The sequence below is a fragment of the Cydia amplana genome, chromosome 14 (assembly GCF_948474715.1).
Source record: "Cydia amplana chromosome 14, ilCydAmpl1.1, whole genome shotgun sequence".
NCBI lineage: Eukaryota > Metazoa > Arthropoda > Insecta > Lepidoptera > Tortricidae > Cydia > Cydia amplana.
The window spans coordinates 10,346,441-10,366,302 of record NC_086082.1 but is presented as its reverse complement, the minus strand read 5'-3'; the positions used below and the strand labels follow the sequence as shown (position 1 = coordinate 10,366,302).

The 19,862-nt window shown below is 36.4% G+C and overlaps 1 long non-coding RNA gene across 1 annotated transcript in view; it reads left to right on the top strand.

The window, feature by feature from the left end:
* Positions 1–13,188, top strand: part of LOC134654144 (uncharacterized) — a 95,555-nt gene extending 82,367 nt beyond the window's left edge. Inside the window, exons 2-3 of the long non-coding RNA XR_010097311.1 lie at positions 11,604–11,659; positions 13,111–13,188. This is a non-coding gene — a long non-coding RNA (uncharacterized LOC134654144). The remainder of the gene's footprint in view (positions 1–11,603; positions 11,660–13,110) is intronic.
* Positions 13,189–19,862: the final 6,674 nt, after the last annotated feature.

Here is a 19,862-nt window from a genome sequence, read left to right as displayed (position 1 = left end):
AGTATTCTCATAAACAACGTCATTACCTGTACGATTTGTACGAATGGTGATTATAATAATGCGCTTCTTACACGTACGTTTTTATATATCTTTCAGGCATAACTAAACCGATTTTGTTTTTAGATTTCAAAACTTTCATGGCTTTTTTTCGTAGCCTATAATAGTGTCGCACTGCCGAGGGCCTCTCCCCTTGATTCTGAACTCTCGTTGAGTTTTTTTCGGCCACTTACTGATGGATGTTTCTAAGTCGTCCCACCATCTCCGTCTGGGCCTGCCACGTCACCTGGTAGCTCTATACTAGCCCACCTATCCGGACGCATACCACATACTGCGTCTTCTTTGGAGCGCAGTGTAGGGTACTTAATTCAAAACTTCATAAAGAAAAGTGTCCCTTATCAGATTGACTGACATGAGTATAGGTACGAGCGGGATGGCTAATTCGACCATAAAACCTCAATACCCACCTTCCATCAAGACCAAGCCAACTCATTGTCGCCGCGACTAGATAAGTTACGAAGCAGAATAAATTTCCCATTGAAATTTTTACCCGTCCGAATGCATTTAAGATTCCATTATGAAAGACTTAACCCAATTAAAGCTGGAAACAAATTATAGGACGCGGCTGACGCGCGCGACATAAAAGTGTGCACAGTCAGGAACATCCAGCGCGCCAGATTTCTGTCGGATGTCCGAAGGCTCAAGGTTACGTCCACGGCTTACCTCCGATAGTTTGCACAGTTCAGAGTATATTCATTATCTAGATACCTATAAATCGCGGCTGTGAGCCGCGTCCGTCAGCCGCGTCCGATAATTTGTTTCCAGCTTAAATGTAGCGACTGTGGCTGAAACACGGGCTGGCCGTTTTAATCCACCTATATATCTGTTGGATTATTTTACAGAGGTAATATTACACAACAGCAAGCGGTAGCAGTAATTGCGAGTAGGTATATTAATGTATTTGCGCGTGATTTGGAACTATCATTAGCGTTGAACTGTAGTTCTAGAGTATAGAGTATATCTAAGCTAATTCTGCAAGTGTGGCGGCGCCATTATTTTATTTTGTATTTTCTAGGGAGGGTAGAGTTACTTCTACCTTAGTGATGCTGCAAAGCGGCGTCTATTCTTGTCATCAATCACGACTTGCGCTAGTAAAACACTGAACTTAAATCTTGGTTGTCACAAGAGATCACCTAAAAATCTGGTTTACCAATGTAAGTAATTTTTATTTCTTTATATATTTCGGAATTTTATTTTCCAAATAAATAAATAATTTTCAGTGTTTGTGCCAATCACCAGTCACAAATGAGTCGCATTATGTCAAAAGTAAAAAGATACTCTTTGAGACTTGAGTTACGTCATGTCCTGTCATAAATTCATAATACATTTATTACCATAGAATTAGAACAGACAAGAACAACAGTCAATCTTCAAAAGTGCGACCAAAAATGAAATGCAAGTGTGTGCGTAAATTGTCTATGTGAGATCAAAAATAGTGATGTCATGTTACAACATATTAATAATCTGTCGGTGTTTGATTGCTTTATCGACTACTTTTTCAAATGTGTTATTTTAAACGTTAAAATTCTACGACATTATAATGTATAAAATAACACCTGCACTGCGTGAGCTATCGAAATCGTTACAGCCTTATCTTAGTCTAACTCTTACTGTGTTAGAAAGTGAAGTTTAAATTTTCAAAAAGGGTATAACAATCGTTATTATTTGAAGTCGGTTATAAAGGTCGGTTATGAAGAAATGATTACATAGCTATTAATATACCGACAAGTTATCGATACTGTCATCTGAACATTTTGTCAAGCCCTAGCATAAAGTAACAGTTTATGTTTTTACACAAAATATTTTAAATTATTGAGTAATATGATAAAATATTAGCACACAAAGGAAGAAAAACTTATAATCAACTGTATAAACCGGCTTCTTACACTTTTTATGCTGTTAATTTGTCAAAATATCGTTAAGAAAATTTCGCCTCGAATATCATTATTCCTCTGAAATGAGTATTTGCTAGGTTTATTTGGCCCCGTGACACTGAAATCCGGTACACTACAAGACACTATCTTCATTGTATTACTTTATCAAATAGTTTTCTTCCGAATGTGTGTATATTTTTCAAATTGAAAATTACGGTGATACGCTCTTGGCTGTCCGCGGCCGTCGTCAAACTCAAAAATGGTCACGTTTTCTCATTTGTAGTCTGACTCTTTCGCACTCATGCGATGTTCATATACGTGATGGCTTCCCTTTCGCACACTTCAGCTGTCTGTCAAGCGCGAGCGCGAGAATGACAAGTCTGTGTTTATTACACATGTCTAATTTGTCTTTTAGCTTCTATAAAATGTTCTGATGTATTAAATAGATGTTTACATTGATTACTGCCAGACTTAATAATGTTTAGTTTAGCAAAAACGATACAACGATGAATTGTGTCAATATTAACTTTACAGGTAATGGTAAGAGGCTAAGAGCTGAGCTACATTTATTTGAAAGGCAACGAGGGCACTGCGAACAATTTGGAAGTCTCAAGTGGACATGAAGACTAAGTACCGTAAAACGGGGTGAGTAGGTCTCGCGGGGAGAGGTGGGTTATGAATGGGGAGAGAAGGTTTGAGAGGGGGGTGAGAAGGGATTTTAAGGCTACTGCTACAAAAATAATGTATTCCAATTTAAAATGGAGCTATAGTAATACGCATAATATCCGGATCCAACAATCTTCCAAAATCACCTTTGTATGAAAACCCCTCTCACCCCAAATACGAAGGCACTACGGGGTGAGGTAGGTTTCCTCTTTATCGTCAAAGTTATGAAATGCAACTACCCAAAATAAAATAAAAACTAAAATACAAACGTCCGGAACACTTATTATATAGGTACACCATTCAGTTTTCATATGTAACGATAAAATGTTATCGAAGTTTGAATTTCAGTTTTGACCCTACTCACCCCATTTTACGGTAGCGTTCGCGTGTTTCTTATAAGTTTTCAAGTTGTCCAGCGAAAACTAGTCATTTATCATCAGGATCTTGAAAGTTTTTTTTCCTTACAGTAGAGGAAAGATAAAGCGAGTCTTGTATTAATCATTATTACTAAGACTACTTATACATTACGTAATCATTACAAGAAACTTAAAGCAAAGAGTTTATTTAAAAATCCCTTTCAACGAAATCAACCACTGATGAACAAAATAAAAAATGACACTGTTTTTTAATGATCTGTCGTCGCTAAAAGGACGACAGATCATAATATAATATCAATGATGTTTATTGGTGATGATTATCTGACGATTCATACCTTATTTTTAAATAATTTTATAATTCGTTGTAGCAGTCGATCCGATCCGTATTAGGTATTAAGATTCGGCCTCCAATTTTCGATACAAGTGCGAAAAAGACGAAATTCGAAACGAGTGGCGATAAATTAAAACGACCGAAGGGAGTGTTTTAAATCGACACGAGTTGTGAATTACCTATTCGCACGTGTATCGAACAACGTTTTACAGTACATATGGTACTTTAAAGTTTCGACATACGCACGAAAAGTGCTATTTTACGCACTAGTGCGCAAAGGTAGCCACATATGTACTGTTAACATATTTTTTTCAACTTCTAACATCCCACGAAGCAAAAACACAAGAGCTTCATATACGTACAGTACTTGTATAACAAAAATAATTACATAAAACCGCCAGGCCTTTTTGATGCTTGCAACAAACGGTGACCCTTCCACGTGTTCGTGCCCTATTTCATTAAGCCATTACGCGCTCAAAGTAAACGACTTCATTAAGGAATTTTGGACTTTTATTTATTTGAGTATTTGTTTACTTTTTCTAATTTAATTAAGATAAAGATCAATTCCGGTATCATATTGTAGCGCAATTTATTACATGACTTTTATTACTCAACTGATGAAGAAGGAAAGGTATTATATTACCTATGTTTTATGCATGTTTGTTATGAGGTCTCGTAGTCAAATTATAGTATACAGTTACATTTCAACGTACTCTATGTTGTAACATGACATCACTATCTCACTATAAAGTTAATCCTACTTTAATGTGTAAGCAATACTGTCGAAAATCGACACACACACTAGACATTAAACTGAGAACGGCCAATATTAGGTCTATCTGAAATACAAGCATCCTTTCTAATACGTCCACGTAACTCAGTCCTTTATTAAACCTGCGTAGGATTTATGTGTGCTTGTAAGACTTCTAAGAAGGAATGAAAAGGAAGGGAATTGTGAATGCAAGGAGCTTACACATGTTCATACACGTACATAGAATATAAAACGTACAGTCGTACGCTGTACAGTCAGCAGCAAAAATAACTAAGCGGTCGTGTCGGACGAGAGTCATACAAGTCTTTAAATAGGTACCTCTAACCTAATTTTTACTTCTCACTGAGTATAATCAATTAATCATGCATAGATGAATACATACCAAAATTCCAGAAAGTATTTTTTTTACCTGATAAAAACTTCACTGTTAGTTTACTTTTGCGCTCAAATTTCTTAAATCTCTGTTATAAATATTACGATTGCTTGTTACAAACGTTGTTCTCGACAAAATAATATTCAATCAACCGATTAGTATCAGATAAATATAAAAGCCACCGGAAACATTCAATGTGCAGGGTAAATCTCTAGTTCGGTCGGGTCGGCATAAATGTACTCCGTAGTCCGGATATTGTTTTCGCAATATCTCCAGAACAGCTATTATGGCTTGTATATATGTCCTAGTCAGATTGTATAATCCGCCGTATTACATTACGGCTAGCCGTTTTACAAAACAGGGGCGTTTTGAAATGCGGCGGTTCGACGGTTAGCCGGATTGTCATTGCGATACGTTCTTCAATAAGGCAGCCTACGTTTAGCCGCATCGTATCTACTATTTAGATTGTAGAGTGACCATTGTTTCGGTCGCCTACGTAACCGGAGTTTGACAATGTTTGCAATTTAATTTATTTTTACCATGGTCCCACCGCACTACATGTGTTTCTTTTCCAAAACATTTCCTTCACAACTTAAATAAACGGAGCCCCGCAAGCGGGGCTCCTATTTCTGGGCGGTTTGCCCTTCGGGCATCTGAAGCTACCTAACGAACCTAACCTACTTACCTACCTACGCTTTTTTCCCCAAAGTGTAATGTTTTCACGGACGTCTCACTAAATCAATAGCTAGGTAGGTTAGGTTCGTTAGGTAGCTTCAGATGCCCGAAGGGCAAACCGCTCAGAAATAGGAGCCCCGCGAAGCGCTCCGTCTAGTTAAGTTGCGAAGGAAATGTTTTTTGAAAAGAAACAGTCCGACGAACTCCAGATTTGATGGACACCCCAGCGTTTTTCATAGTTTGTTGTTGTTATGTCAGGCAGCGCCACGAGTGTTAAAAATGGGAACTAAAAACTGTCAAAGCGGCGGCTAATGACTCGCTGTATTACATTACGGCTAGCCGTCTTGAAGAACGTATGGCGCCGAATACATTCCGGCGGATTTTCATTCAGCCGCATTCAATCCGGCTAATCGTCGAACCGCCGCATTTCAAAACGCCCCTGTTTTGTAAAACGGCTAGCCGTAATGTAATACGGCGGATTATACAATCCGACTGCGACATATACATATGATGACGCTTCATGCTAAAACAGTAGTTATACAGGGTGCCATTTGAGTTGTGATCAGTAATATGTTTTTCTAACTCCATAAACAACGAGTAATTTAATGCCCCTACTCTTACTAAAATTAGACAATATTTTTGTTTAGTTTTTGACATTTATTTTACTTTTACAAGTGGCAATGTGGTATTTAAATAGCATTGTAAGATATTTCAAATGAAAAATTAAGTAAATTTTATTTCTAACTGGGACAAATGACAAAATTGATGTCAAACAGTTCCGATTCAAAGAGGCGATTCAATTTACTAATTTAAATACCTTAATAAGCCGTTGTAATACTTGTAATATCCTAAATCCACTTATAAAAGTAAAATAAATGACAAAAAATAAACAAAAAATAAAAAAAATCTTGTCTGATTTTAGTAAGAGTAGGGGCATTAAATTGCTCGTTATTTATGAAGTTAGAAATAGTTATTTTCGATACAAGTGCGAAAAAGAGGAAATTCGAAACGAGTGGCGATAAATTAAAACACGACCGAAGGGAGTGTTTTAAATCGACACGAGTTGCGAATTACCTATTCGCACGTGTATCGAACAACGTTTTACAGTACATATGGCACTTAAAAGTTTCGACATATGCACGAAAAGTGCTATTTTACGCACTAGTGCGGAAAAGTAGCCCCATATGTACTGTAAAACATATTACTGATCACGACTCAAATGGCACCCTGTATAAAACCAGACAATGATTAATGGTACCTATAACAATGGTTATACCATACCAACTCTACACTAAAGTTTAAATTCAAAAAGTTTTAATAAGGTCAACGTCGGGGAGGAATAGTTTTGATGAGCATAGTATGCCAAGTTAGGTCGGTTCATCGTAGTCTGGATATTCTTGTTCCAAATACAGTTATTACCTACCTCGAATACGTAATACGTATGTGACGCTTTATTATATGTAGAATATCGGCAGCATAATATCACAATTTCACATTGGTAATGAAGTCTTCGTAAATTGTCCTAAAAGTTTTTGTCCTACATTTCATTTTTAGGGTTCCGTAGCCAAATAGCAAAAAACGGAACCCTTATGGATTCGTCATGTCTGTCTGTCTGTCTGTCCGTCTGTCCGTCTGTCCGTCTGTCTGTCCGTCCGTATGTCACAGCCACTTTCCGAAACTATAAGAACTATATGTTGAAACTTGGTAAGTAGATGTATTCTGTGAACCGTATTAAGATTCTCACACAAAAATAGAAAAAAAAAACAATAAATTTTGGGGGTTCCCCCATACTTAGAACTGAAACTCAAAAAAATTTGTTTCATCAAATCCATACGTGTGGGGTATCTCTGGATAGGTCTTCAAACATTATATTGAGGTTTCTAATATCATTTTTTTCTAAACTGAATAGTTTGCGCGAGAGACACTTCCAAAGTGGTAAAATGTGTCCCCCCCCCCCTGTAACTTCTAAAATAAGAGAATGATAAAACTAAAAAAAATATATGATATACATTACCATGCAAACTTTCACCGAGAATTGGTTTGAACGTGATCTACTAAGTAGTTTTTTTTGAATACGTCAAAATCCCCTAAATACGGAACCCTTCATGGGCGAGTCCGACTCGCTCTTGGCCGCTTTTGATACACTGTACTTTTCTTTCAACAGGCAAATAATACTCAACGTGACAATCCTAAACAAATCGAAATACATTAATTAGGTTGCGTTGTTAGACCAACTCCTGTGTCCATCACCTGATCAGCTCGATGATATTATAATATTGCATTGTCACCCACTTTACATATCTAATCTAATACCTTTAAACGAGCAATTCTTGTTTATTTATATTTTTATTTATTTATATGTATATATTTCGGGGATCTCGGAAACGGCTCTAACGATTTCGATGAAATTTGCTATATGGGGGTTTTCGGGGCCGAAAAATCGATCTAGCTAGGTCTTATCTCTGGGAAAACGCGCATTTTTGAGTTTTTATATGTTTTCCGAGCGAAGCTCGGTCATCCAGATATTGTATGTGAAGTTACTGAAGTTTGGGAATGGGAATGGGAAGTGAGCCTTTAGCTTGCAATATTTGACCCAAACATACATATCTTAGGGACTTAACATATACAAATACATGATACCTTTACAAACATTCCAAGTTAAATAAAAGCTTGTAACGTATTAAGTCCATCTCCTTTCCTTTAATATGTCTTAGCCACGAAGAAGAATAGGTTTTATGTGTAGCGTAAACACCGCGTCCGGCCACAGCGTACTCCGGATATTGTTTTAGCAATATCTCCGGGAAAAGCTATAACGACCTAATACATATAAAGCTTTTTACTGGGCTTGTGGCAACGTGATTTGATTGGACACAAAATGTGATTTATTTATCTATCTATATATCTATATTATATATATATATAAATGCACGTGTCCTGACTGATTGACTGACTGACTGACTGACTGACTGACTGACTGACTCATCAACGCAGAGCCGAAACTACAAACGCTAGAAAGTTGACATTTGGACACTAGGTTGCATTTATAAAATGTATAAGAGCTAAGAAGCGATTTTGAGAAATTCAACCCCTAAGGGGGTTAAAAAGGGGATGAAAGTTTGTATGGGGTTCAAGTTTTATTTTGAGCTAGGAAATTGAAACTTCGTAAAAAGATATATTATTAAAATACACGAAAACCAATTTCAGCGTTTTTGAAAATTCATCCCCTAAGGTGGTGAAAAAGGGGTTGAAAGTTTGTATGGATATCAAACATTTTTTTGAGCGCGGGACTTTAATCTTCGTACAAAGCCATATTATTAGAAAATAAGAAAAGTAATTTTAGCGTTTTTAAAAATTCATCCCCTAACAGGGTTAAAAAGGGGTTGAAAGATGGAATCCATTACAAATTCTTTAAAACTTCTTATAAAGGCATAACATAAGATAGCAAAATAACATTATTTGAACATTATTAAAGTTTCAACCCCTAAGGGAGTTAAAAAGGGGATGAAAGTTTGTCTTGGGGTGCACATTTTATTTTAAGCTAGGACCTTGAAACTTTGTGAAAAGGTATTAAATTATAAAACAAGAAAACTAATTTCAGCATTTTTAAAAATTCGCCCCCTAAGGTGGTGAAAAAGGGGTTGAAAGTTTGTGTGGAGATCAAATATTTTTGAGAGTGTGGGACTTGAATCTTTGTATAAAGCCGTATTATTAGAACTCAAGAAAAATAATTTCAGCGTTTTTAAAAATTCATCCCCCAAGGTGGTGAAAAAGGGGTTGAAAGTTTGTATGGAGATCAAATATTTTTGAGAGTGCGGAACTTGAATCTTTGTATAAAGCCATATTATTAGAACTCAAGAAAAATAATTTCAGCGTTTTTAAAAATTCATCCCACAAGGTGGTGAAAAAGGGGTTGAAAGTTTGTATGGAGATCAAATATTTTTGAGAGTGCGGGACTTGAATCTTTGTATAAAGCCATATTATTAGAACGCAAGAAAAGTTATTTCAGCGTTTTTTAAAATTCGTCCCTTAAAAGGGTTAAAAAGGGGTTGAAAGATTGTAAAGGGTTTAAATTTTATTTTAAGCTACGAATTTCTAACTTCGCAAAAAGTTATTTCATTAAAAGAGAAGAAAACCAATTTCAGCGTTTTTCAAAATTCATCTTTTACGGTGGTTGTTAACGCCTCGTCTTTGCTCGGGAATCTTCGGGAGCCGACGCCGACGCAACGCATGGTGCGGGGCGCGGAGAAGCGGGGCCGGCAGCGGCCATTCTCTCAGCAATCTTGCGACGGACGGTCGTGCCCGTCCGCTTACCACTAGTGATATTCTACCACCTATGTATCACCAAAGTACTTAATTATACGTGCATGTATTGGACTACGAGTGTCATTTTAACTCACCTCATCCACGACCCCAAGATCTTCTCGTCCACCCCTACATGCGTGGACAGTGGTGAAAAAGGGGTTGAAAATTTCTATGGAGGTCAAACATTTTTTTAAGTGCGGGACTTGAATCTTTGTATAATGACATATTTTTAGAATACGAGAAAAGTGTTTTCATCGTTTTTAAAAACGAATCCCCTAAAAGGGCCCAAAAGGGGATGAAAGTTTGTATAGGGTTCAAATTTGATTTAAAGCTAGGAACTTGAAACTTCGTGAAAAGTTATTTCATTAAAAGAGAAGAAAACTACTTTTAAGCGTTTTTTAAAATTCATCTCCTGAGGTGGTGAAAAGGGGGTTGAAAGTTTGTATGGAAATCAAATATTTTTGAGAGTGCGGGACTTGAGTCTTTGTACAAAGCCATATTATTAGAACACAAGAAAAGTAATTTCAGCGTTTATAAAGATTCATCCCTTAAAACGGTTAAAAAACGGTTGAAGGTTTGTATAGGGTTCAAATTTTATTTAAAACTAGGAACTTGAAACTTCGTAAAAAGGTATTTTATAAAAAGAAAAGAAAACTAATTTCAGAATTTTTGATAATTCATCCCCCAAAGTGGTGAACAAGGGGTTGAAAATTTGTTTGGAGGTCAAACATTTATTTGAGTGCGGGACTTGAATCGTTGTATAAAGGCATATTATTAGAATACAAGAAAAGTGATTTTAGTGTTTTTAAAAAATCATCCCCTAAAAGGTTTAAAAAAGGGGTTGTAAGGTTGGTAGAGGTTTCAAATTTTATTTAAACCTAGGAATTTCTAGCTTCGTAAATAGGTAGTTACGTAGTAGGTTTTATTAAATAGTGGACTTGAAAATCTCCTGGGGGTTGAGAGGGATTATATCGAGAGCAATTTTATTCAGTTTGGGGCTTGAAACTTCGTAGCCAGGTTGTGAAAGACAAATCTAATAATTAAGTTGTATAATACTTAACAAATGATTAACCGTCCCTACTGCTATCTTTTGCTGCATAATGTTCTAAGCTAATGTACAAATCCACGCGTACGAAGTCGCGGGCAACAGCTAGTCAGTAATAGTTTTTCGGTAAACGAAAATGTCATGAGTACTGCTTGCAGTAACTCGTACATCTCCGAAGAAATTAACGAGGTGTCGTGTACGATGACAATACAAAATCGAACTCACGGGGACCATTATTACGAACATCGGTGTAATGTTCATTACACCGGTGTCACTTACGATTACGTTATCACACTTAAATATCTGGTATCATTTTTTGCGGAGTAAAAGAGCAGCGTTTCGTAAGCGACATTGGTGGAAGGCTCGATTAAGTATTTCAGTTATTCATCCTCGTCGGATCGTTCCTATATTTCGTTCATATTCTGAATCTAACTTGAGGTTTCATTTCTAATTAAGAAAATTAACTTTCGTAATTTAACTTCAAAGTACCTATTTAACTTCCGTACATTATTTACGTTTTATGAGTTTTATCGACCCAAAACAGTCGTCGAGAACATTAGAAAGACGAAGTTAGAGGGGACGATTTTTTAATTTCAATCGCTCGATTTCGTGATCTCCCTTTATATAATAAATATCTGGGTGACCGAGCTTCGCTCGGAAAACATATAAAAACTCGAAAATGCGCGTTTTCCCAGAGATAAGACCTAGCTAGTTCGATTTTTCGCCCCCGAAAACCCCCGTATAGCAAATTTCATCGAAATTGTTAGAGCCGTTCCCGAGATCCCCGAAATATATATATATATAAATAAATAAACAAGAATTGCTCGTTTAAAGGTATTATATAGATATATCTTAACTCCTAGGCATTTAAATTCTATTAATATAATTGAAAACGAGTGGTCAATACCACTAGATATCCCAATTTCATCCGCTCGTATTTCAAGTTGTTAGAATTTGTAATTTGAATAATTAGTAATAATCTATCTCTAATCTTTGACGTAGCATAGTTGTTACGAATGTATACATAATAGGTGTAAGAGCCGACCCTGCGGTGTGTCAGCGATAGATACTCGTAGGTAATTACACCTGCAAAGTTACGAAGTTTTTAATTAGAATTTTATTTTTGTTCAGGTCTTCAGCAGGACCGCTGGAGGCGCGGAAGGTCCGGTTTCAAGAGTGCTGGAGGAGTGAGTACTTATGAGATACTTATTAATATATTTTAAAACATCTATTAATACCATTTTTTTCATAACTTGTGTAGGTGCCAATAGTTGTATTTAGTGCACGCAATAAGTTAATAACAAACAAAAATAAAATATATCCCGTTTCAGACAAGTTTCCATTTTCCATGAAAAGCGCCATCTCGCGGAAAACTTGCGTACTGTTAAGAAGTTGACTACAGAGCTTTGCTACATGGTGTTTAGTTGCTCACGTTTCGTATTCCAGTTGTAAGTCCAGTTCTCCATATAGTTTCAGGTTCTTCTAAAAGATGACGCTACTCGTAGTTGTATCGAATAGACGGAATGAAATTATTTGCCTTGTAAATATTTTTTTAGAAAATGTTATGCATGAAGTGGCTCTTTTACCTTATTTTTTTATGACGTTAAATAAATTTTACTTAGTTACATTATTATACTTAGATAAAAATCAAATGACTTAGTTAACCCTAAATTAATAATCTTTTAACAAAGTTTTTCATTGTGTTCCGTAAATTATGTTATGAACCAAGGTTTTGGTAAGGTCTGTTGGGATAACTTCGGATTGGAAACAATACGGAGGTTAGACAATACTATCTATCAATACTTAAGCATGGGAACGTATAATTAAATTGTCCTTCGCGATATAGGTACTGTACTGATTTCAAAAGCAATGGTCACGCGATATACTTAGTAGTTTTTGCCAGGGACACCTAGCTGTTTGGAAGTTAATACCTTTATTGAATAAAGTCAATAAAGGACTATTCTATTTATAAATTCTACCACCGGTTAGTAACTACTGGTTTAAATTTTTGTTTTGAATACAGTAGGTATGTAACTAGACTAGCTATACTTATCGTATGCATTGTATAGTATGCAAAAGGGAATCCTAGTTCAGGCACATGTAAACCATCACTATTTTTAAGTCTTTGTTTTATATGAATGTAACCACGAATTATGCGTTTTCGAACGAGCGAGCGAAGCGAAGTGAAGTTCTTACATTCAACTTGGAACACACGGCTGGCTAGGGGCACGTCCCGGCATTTCGATGTTTTTAAGCTGAACTATCAGAGGATAGTTTGATATACAATAACTTAAGTAAATTTGTTCTATTTTAAATGACATTTGGTAAACGTGTAGTCGAGGGCATTATATTTTAGTCATTAAATTATGAGCAGGCTCGATCAAGGGGTTATTGAGCTAGAAGAGCTTAGAAGGCTAAAAAGCTATTTGTGAGGGGTCTTGCTATTCTGGTCATGTTTTTTGCAAGAAAGTATGGTCGACTTTGGTATCAAATGAAACTGCTCGGCTTACACATTTATAATATAGTTTTTAAATTTATAATTTTAAAATAATGATCTAACATTTTGGCGAACCGCGAGTTCTCAGTTCGGGGCGAACTACTAGTTAAATAAATTATGTTTAAGTATGTTTGTTTTTAGGTGACGGCCTCAAGCTGGCTTCGTCGGGCTCGGGTAGCCCGGCGCCGCCGGTGCAGTGGCGCGTGCGACGAAAGCCAGGTACATATCACACACTATTCTCTATACCTAAACCTAAAGGCTTCGTCACACAGGCGCGTTTTCAGGGCGGGGCGTGAGCGGGGCGTGAGCGTTTTATATGTAAAAGCGGCGCGCCCCGCTCACGCCCCGCCCCGCTCACGCCCCGCCTGGAAAACGCGCCTGTGTGACGAAGCCTTAAAGTCAACCGGAGGATTGAGGAGTGAGGATTGTTTCATGTACTATTATACTGGATACTTAGTACATGAAAACTAAACTAAATAACTAGTGTTTAGTTTTAAGTTTATAAAATACATATGTATGTTAGTCTGTAAGGTATTTGTAATATGGGCCTTGTTGCCTGAATTAAACTACTAAATAAATAAATAAATAATAAATAGTGTTGAATGCAAATAAAGAAATGATATAAATGAAAATGAGGAAAATCTAGTATCCAGTCTGCCCAGTCTGGTTAGAGTAAAATCTGTCCCAAAAACAAGAGCTGTTCGTTAGCCGCTTAACGAAATTAGTTTAGTTAATATTATATTAGAATTCTAGTAATTTCGAGTTTAGGTTTCCCAATGACAATTTTTTAATATAGGTAAGAGAAGTCATAAAGGTCGTAATATCATGAGACCGAAAATCGACTTATTTCTCACAAACATACATATAGCATTTCAAACGATACTGGTTGATTTGATACGATAATGTTCTTGAGAAATACAAAAAAAAATTGTTTGAGGCTAGCGCGCATTTCACGGTAGGCATAGCTTAGCATATACTTCACAGTAGGATAGTAGGTATGTCAAAAGTATAACTACATTAGGTACACGACCAGTTGGTTGTAATTATAAAGAAAGTGCATTTTCGCGATGAACGAAATGCGCAACGTATGAACGATTGAATTTAACCCATTTCGTCATTGTCAAGTCAACAACACAGTCATTCACAAAAAAAAGTATTCTAAGAAGATAATGAGCCAAGATCTTTAATAAATACATCCCGTTTAATCCCGTCTTGATTCTCAGAGCTACGGCGTTAAGGGAAAACTATAAATTCCCCGTTTACGATTCCCGTGAAACTGACGCGATAAACAGGTTATATATTCCTATAAACCTCATAAATTGTCTAAAGACAAAATCAACTTTGAGATCTACGACATAGAGTTGATATTTTAAAATGAAGTGAGCGTAAGATACGCGATTGTTTAGGGAATACGACAACGATAGCTCAGTATGTTTCATGATTCATAAATCATATCTCAGTAAGATTAAGTCAATCAGCTGCACTCTATCGTCGATTATACCATACTCATGGAGGTTGGAGGAGATTTGAGTAGTTACAATATTTTTGTTAACTTACACGACTTGATCTTGATATGTTTGGCCTTCAGCAAATTTTGTTTTAAATCTGTTGTCTATCTACTACGTTCTGGAATCCGACTTAGTGGAAAAGCACATCCACTTTAATGCCTATACATACATAGTATTATAAAATTTACAATGTCGAACTTGTCTGATAATGATCGTGGAACAAAAGGCATTTAATTTAACAAAGTAACCCCGTTTTTGGTCTCGAGGTCTTCAACCATCGAAGGAACGTAACGAACGTTGCTCATGAAAATCATATATTATTTGGATAATAAATAAAGTGTGCTAATGTCGATTCTAGATAATCGTTCCGCAAAAACTGCAAGGTTCGGTATTTATATGGTGTGAGAAAGAGCTATTTCGTAAGCTTAAGATTTAAATAACTGATTTAAAACAACTGTATAATATGTATAAAGTATTTTCGTTACAGACGTTCAAGTTGAACCAACCATTCATAAACCTTATTAAGTATTAAGTCATAATGTATTGTTTGTACGCATTTTCGTTAGTCCAAATTTGGCTTTTCTCAGAAACGCGTAACTTTTCAGGATTGCCATAAATCAAACCTAACCTAACCCATCTATAAGATAACCTAAGGAAATTCCTGAAAAGTTATCGGTTTCAGCATTCGGACTAATGATAATATGACAAGCATTACATTATGACTTTCAATACTTATCTAGGTCAAACAAAGGGATCCGACCTTATACACATAGTAAGGTCATTAAAAGACCTCGCTCTTGGAAGGCCTCTGTAAGTATATATACGTTTGCATTCTGGAAATAGACATACTGCCGTATTCGAACTTCAAGATATTCACAAGAGACGACACGTACTAGATCCATTCTTGATACGTTATAGTTTAGATTTCAACTAGTTCTCTTTTGCAGCGCAATTCGGGCAACCAGTGTCACTTTTACGACAGATCGTGTTAGATATCTATTAGATGTGAATTAGATCTCTAAGTAATATCTTGTGGAAATCGTTCAAGAGTATCTTCAGAATCGCGGAAATGTGAAATTTGACAGGTTAGATCTTAAACATATCGTTATCGTATCTTGGCGATATCTAATAGATGTCTATAACAAAATCCGAATCGGGCCCTGCGTATTGCGTTTGAATGGAGCGTATATTCAATCTCCAGAGATGCGTGGGAAAAAACAGAATGTCAGGAATATCGATAATTGTATGAAGACTGTTGATATTTGTATGTAGCGCATAATAACGTAGGTATAGCATCAGTGTCTGATGGAATTACATATATTGTATTTTAAGGATTAACTAAGGATTATCAGAACTATTAATTTCAGGATTGTGTGAAATGAAAACTTATTCGTACAATTCCTACTAATATTACGAATGCGAAATTAAATCTGTCTTTCTGCTACCTCTTCACGCTTAAACCGCTGAACCGATTTAGATGACATTTGGTTTGGACAATCGTTTGAGGCCTGGGAAAGGACATAGAATAGTTTTTATCAATCATTGTCATCATAACAGCCTTCTAGCCAAGTTAGTACAGGACTGCCTACGAGGCAGGAGGTCCTGGGTTCAAATCTTGGTAAGGGCATTTATTTGTGTGTTCATCATAGTTTGTACCTGAGTTATGGATATTGGGCTGGGTGAATTTGTGTTATTATCCCATAATATTTATTAATTATCACTCCAGCCGACAAAGACATCAAGCGGACGAAAATACACTCTTACTGGTTGGTTTATTTTTACTCTCAGTCTAAGTAAAAGCCGTTGTTGGCGTCTATTTAAGTAAAACGTTATTCTGCGTTATAGCCGACAGGTAATAAAAATCTCGATTCACAAAAAAATACCCTTTCCAAATAACTTGAATGTCTTTTTTCATTGAAATAATATTTGTGTAGATCTCGATACGTACCTACCTCAGGATAGGTATCTAAAAAGTTCGCAATTGTTACTACGTTCAATGTTATTTTTAGTTGTATCGATATTTGCTTCAGTAAATCTCTTGTTATAACTTTTTTTTTTTTAATTATAAATGGGCTTACTCATGGCCACAGACTAGCCGAGGCGAAGACGTGGCCTACGAAGGAGCGAGCCTGCCCAGAAGGTGCATGTTCACCCTTGATTTGAAGGTTGCCAGGTTATATGAGCTCGGAAATATAGACGCCGGCAAGGAATTCCATTCCTTGGCTTGGCGTGTTCAAAGGTTCAATCGGAACTTTGAATAACATTCTAATATTAGTACCTCAATAATAGAATAAAAGCCTTTGAGATACTTATATGTAAAACCAATCATTCCATGTAACTGTAAATAAATCATTTTCTCAAGACCTCATACGGGTTAAATTCTTCATCCTTTTGAACAATGAGCTCCAAAAATATAAGCTTAATTTTGGAGCTCAATCAAAATGTATCGTCCTGTTTTTGGTTACTATATTAGTATTTATTACGCAAGGGTTTCCCCAGAGCTTCATCTCTATGGCTTCGGGCGATATTTGTACCAAAAAACCCAACAATCAACGACACATAAAGTACGTAAGACACTTTTTTTAAAGTGCGATGTATGGGTTTTTCTGTTCGTTGTGGTGTGGCACTTGGCGGGCAGACGCAACTGGAAAAACCTTGGTAAAATTAAAGCTCTAAACTGCTACAGCTAGCTACATACGCGTAGAGATCGTAGCGACAGCGCTGAACGTGCGTAGCACAACTACAAAATGAACAAGCTTGAATCAACCGAAGTCCACTCGAATGGGGAGTTGCTGTTCACCAGAAGGCCTAACCGAGATGACTATCCTCGATATAAAACGCACTAACTTAACGAAACTTAAATAATGTATGGAAATAGTCACGTGGCTTTTCGTAACATCTGTCACCTCGCGGTGCACTTTTATTTTTCGTTTCGCGTTTGTCTTTGTACGATTGTCATCTTGGCTAGGCCCCCAGAAGTTGCCCACGCTTGCAGCGTCGAATATAATTAGTGATATGTATAAGTTCGGTTTATTAGGTTTTGTGGATGGTTTGGTCTTCTTTGGTAAAGCAGTCCGCATCCTACTATAATCCTATACTTATTATAAAACATTTGCTTTTAAATATACGAGGAGAAATATAATAACTTCTCCGGTTTTTTTCTTGTAATTTTTTTACCGTGCTCTGTACTTTCTATTTATAGCTGTTGTTCTACGTACCTACGAACTTAAACTAATTCCGTAATAGTTAAAGTGGATGGACATCAGTTATTAACTACCCCATCTTCTGATAGCATCGTTATTACATCGTTATCCCCCAAGGTAAAGCGATATAACACTATCTAACGGAAAAACAGCAGTAGATATACCATTGTCACATATACTTGTACCCTTTTTACATGTTGGAAATATCCATCGCGTGCTGGCGGCGCATATCGCTGTTTCCAGGAAAACCTATGAACATATACAGCTCATCCTTTGGTAATTAAGTTAAGAACAGTAAGAAGCATTTGATAAAGACTGGCAGTCTCTAGTAAGAGTCTCACGAACCTGCCGTCAAAAATCCACCCCCCTACAATGTTGCGCTCTTAAATTATATACATGAAACTAAAACTTATTTAAGGTGCAGGGGGACAATTTCGACTATGGGATAATTTAAACTAATCGCAATATCTTCCATGTGCCATTAATGTCCAGATAGCGAAAAAGATGTGTCGTGTGCGTTGTGTGTGACTCTATTTGATAATAATGTAAGACATGGAAGATATTTCGATTAGTTTAAATTACACCGCAGTCGAAATTGCCCCCTTCACCTTAAATGTAGTTTACCGTAGTTTAATGTACCTAGTATACTACATACTAGGTATGAGTTGTCGCTACTAAAAATTTTATACAAAGTTTGAGGTTCATTTATGATTGCAATGAATTCGCGACGACAATGACCATATGACAGTTGAGGGTAGACTGACTCACTTGTGAATTAAAAAAAATGTATTTAATAAAACACACCCGAGAAAGAGTCATGATGGCAGTTGTCTATGAAATTTAGCATTTTCGTTTTAGTACTTGTAGTGTCTATCTTTTGGGGATGTACTACTTATGGCAAGTATTTATTATTCACTCGTCTTTATTGAATTCATACTAACAGTTTAAGGGTATTGGATAACGTCAATATGTACGGGTTCACGGAAACGTCGTCGAGCGTCGTATCACATGTCATATCGCATGTCATGTGATTTAGCTGTATTAGGTTCATTCTAAACAAACAATTCTTGAATGTGTTTATCATTCATAATGACTCATTGATGCAATTGCCAATAATGTATAAAAAGAAACTGATGAAAATCACAAATTTTTTAATTTGAGTTCTTTATATTATCTGATTGCAGTTTGTAGAATGGATCTTATGCCCAAATTAATTGCGGTACTTCAAAAATGAACACTTTGTCTAGGTACCTATATAGTTTGGCAAGAGTAGCTTGTCAGTAGAGCATAGGCAGTTAGGCAGGGAGAAATGTATATATCTATACTGTATCTTTCTTATGAGTTATGATACTATGTTTTGTGGCCTTAAGATTATTACACCAGAAAGAGGAATGAGTACCTGTAGTCTTACTGTTACTGATAAAATTGGTTTGCCGGGCTATGAATTTCCGGCCCCGGAGGTATTCCAACAATTCATCTAAGTTGAAATGGCTGCCACATATCAAAAGTCGCAATATCGTTTCAGAAGATGGATGGAACATACATTACCGGCAAAAACACCTTATGTCTGGATGAAAAATCTTCGAAATTACCATTATTTACGGTGAGATATTTCGATCAAATCAGAAGTGTTATACCTACAGGGTTCACCACAATTACTTTTTAAATGATAATAATAAATATAGGAATTACTGTCGGCGAGGAGTTCATAAAAAAAAACCTGATGTCATTGTAGCCGCCGTGCAGGTCAGGAGCTCGACGACTCAAATAAAAAGCTTCAATTCTTATAGTGAACTGATATAATTTTCCAAGTACTGGTTTACAAGGGGTTCTTGACTAAACGGTTAAATGTAGAAGTGGTGTAGTTATTGTTGTATGAAGGCTGATGAGAGAGTGATTTGCATAATTTCAATAGTACAAAAGGTGGTTTAAATTTAGGTGCCTCTAATTGGCCGCGATACATAGTATGTGGAGCGCTCCTATTGGTGCTTAAGAAAAAGCTGCCGAATACTAGCCGAGCCCGACGGCCGCGTTTAGCTACTGCATTAGGAATATAGGTATTGAGATTTTATACAAATAAAGGTTGCGTTCGCAACATACTCCCGGGCGTTGAGAGACTCAACAAAAAACAAAGAAAAAAAATGGAAGTTTGGAAATTTAAAAGTAGTTAATTAGAATTACA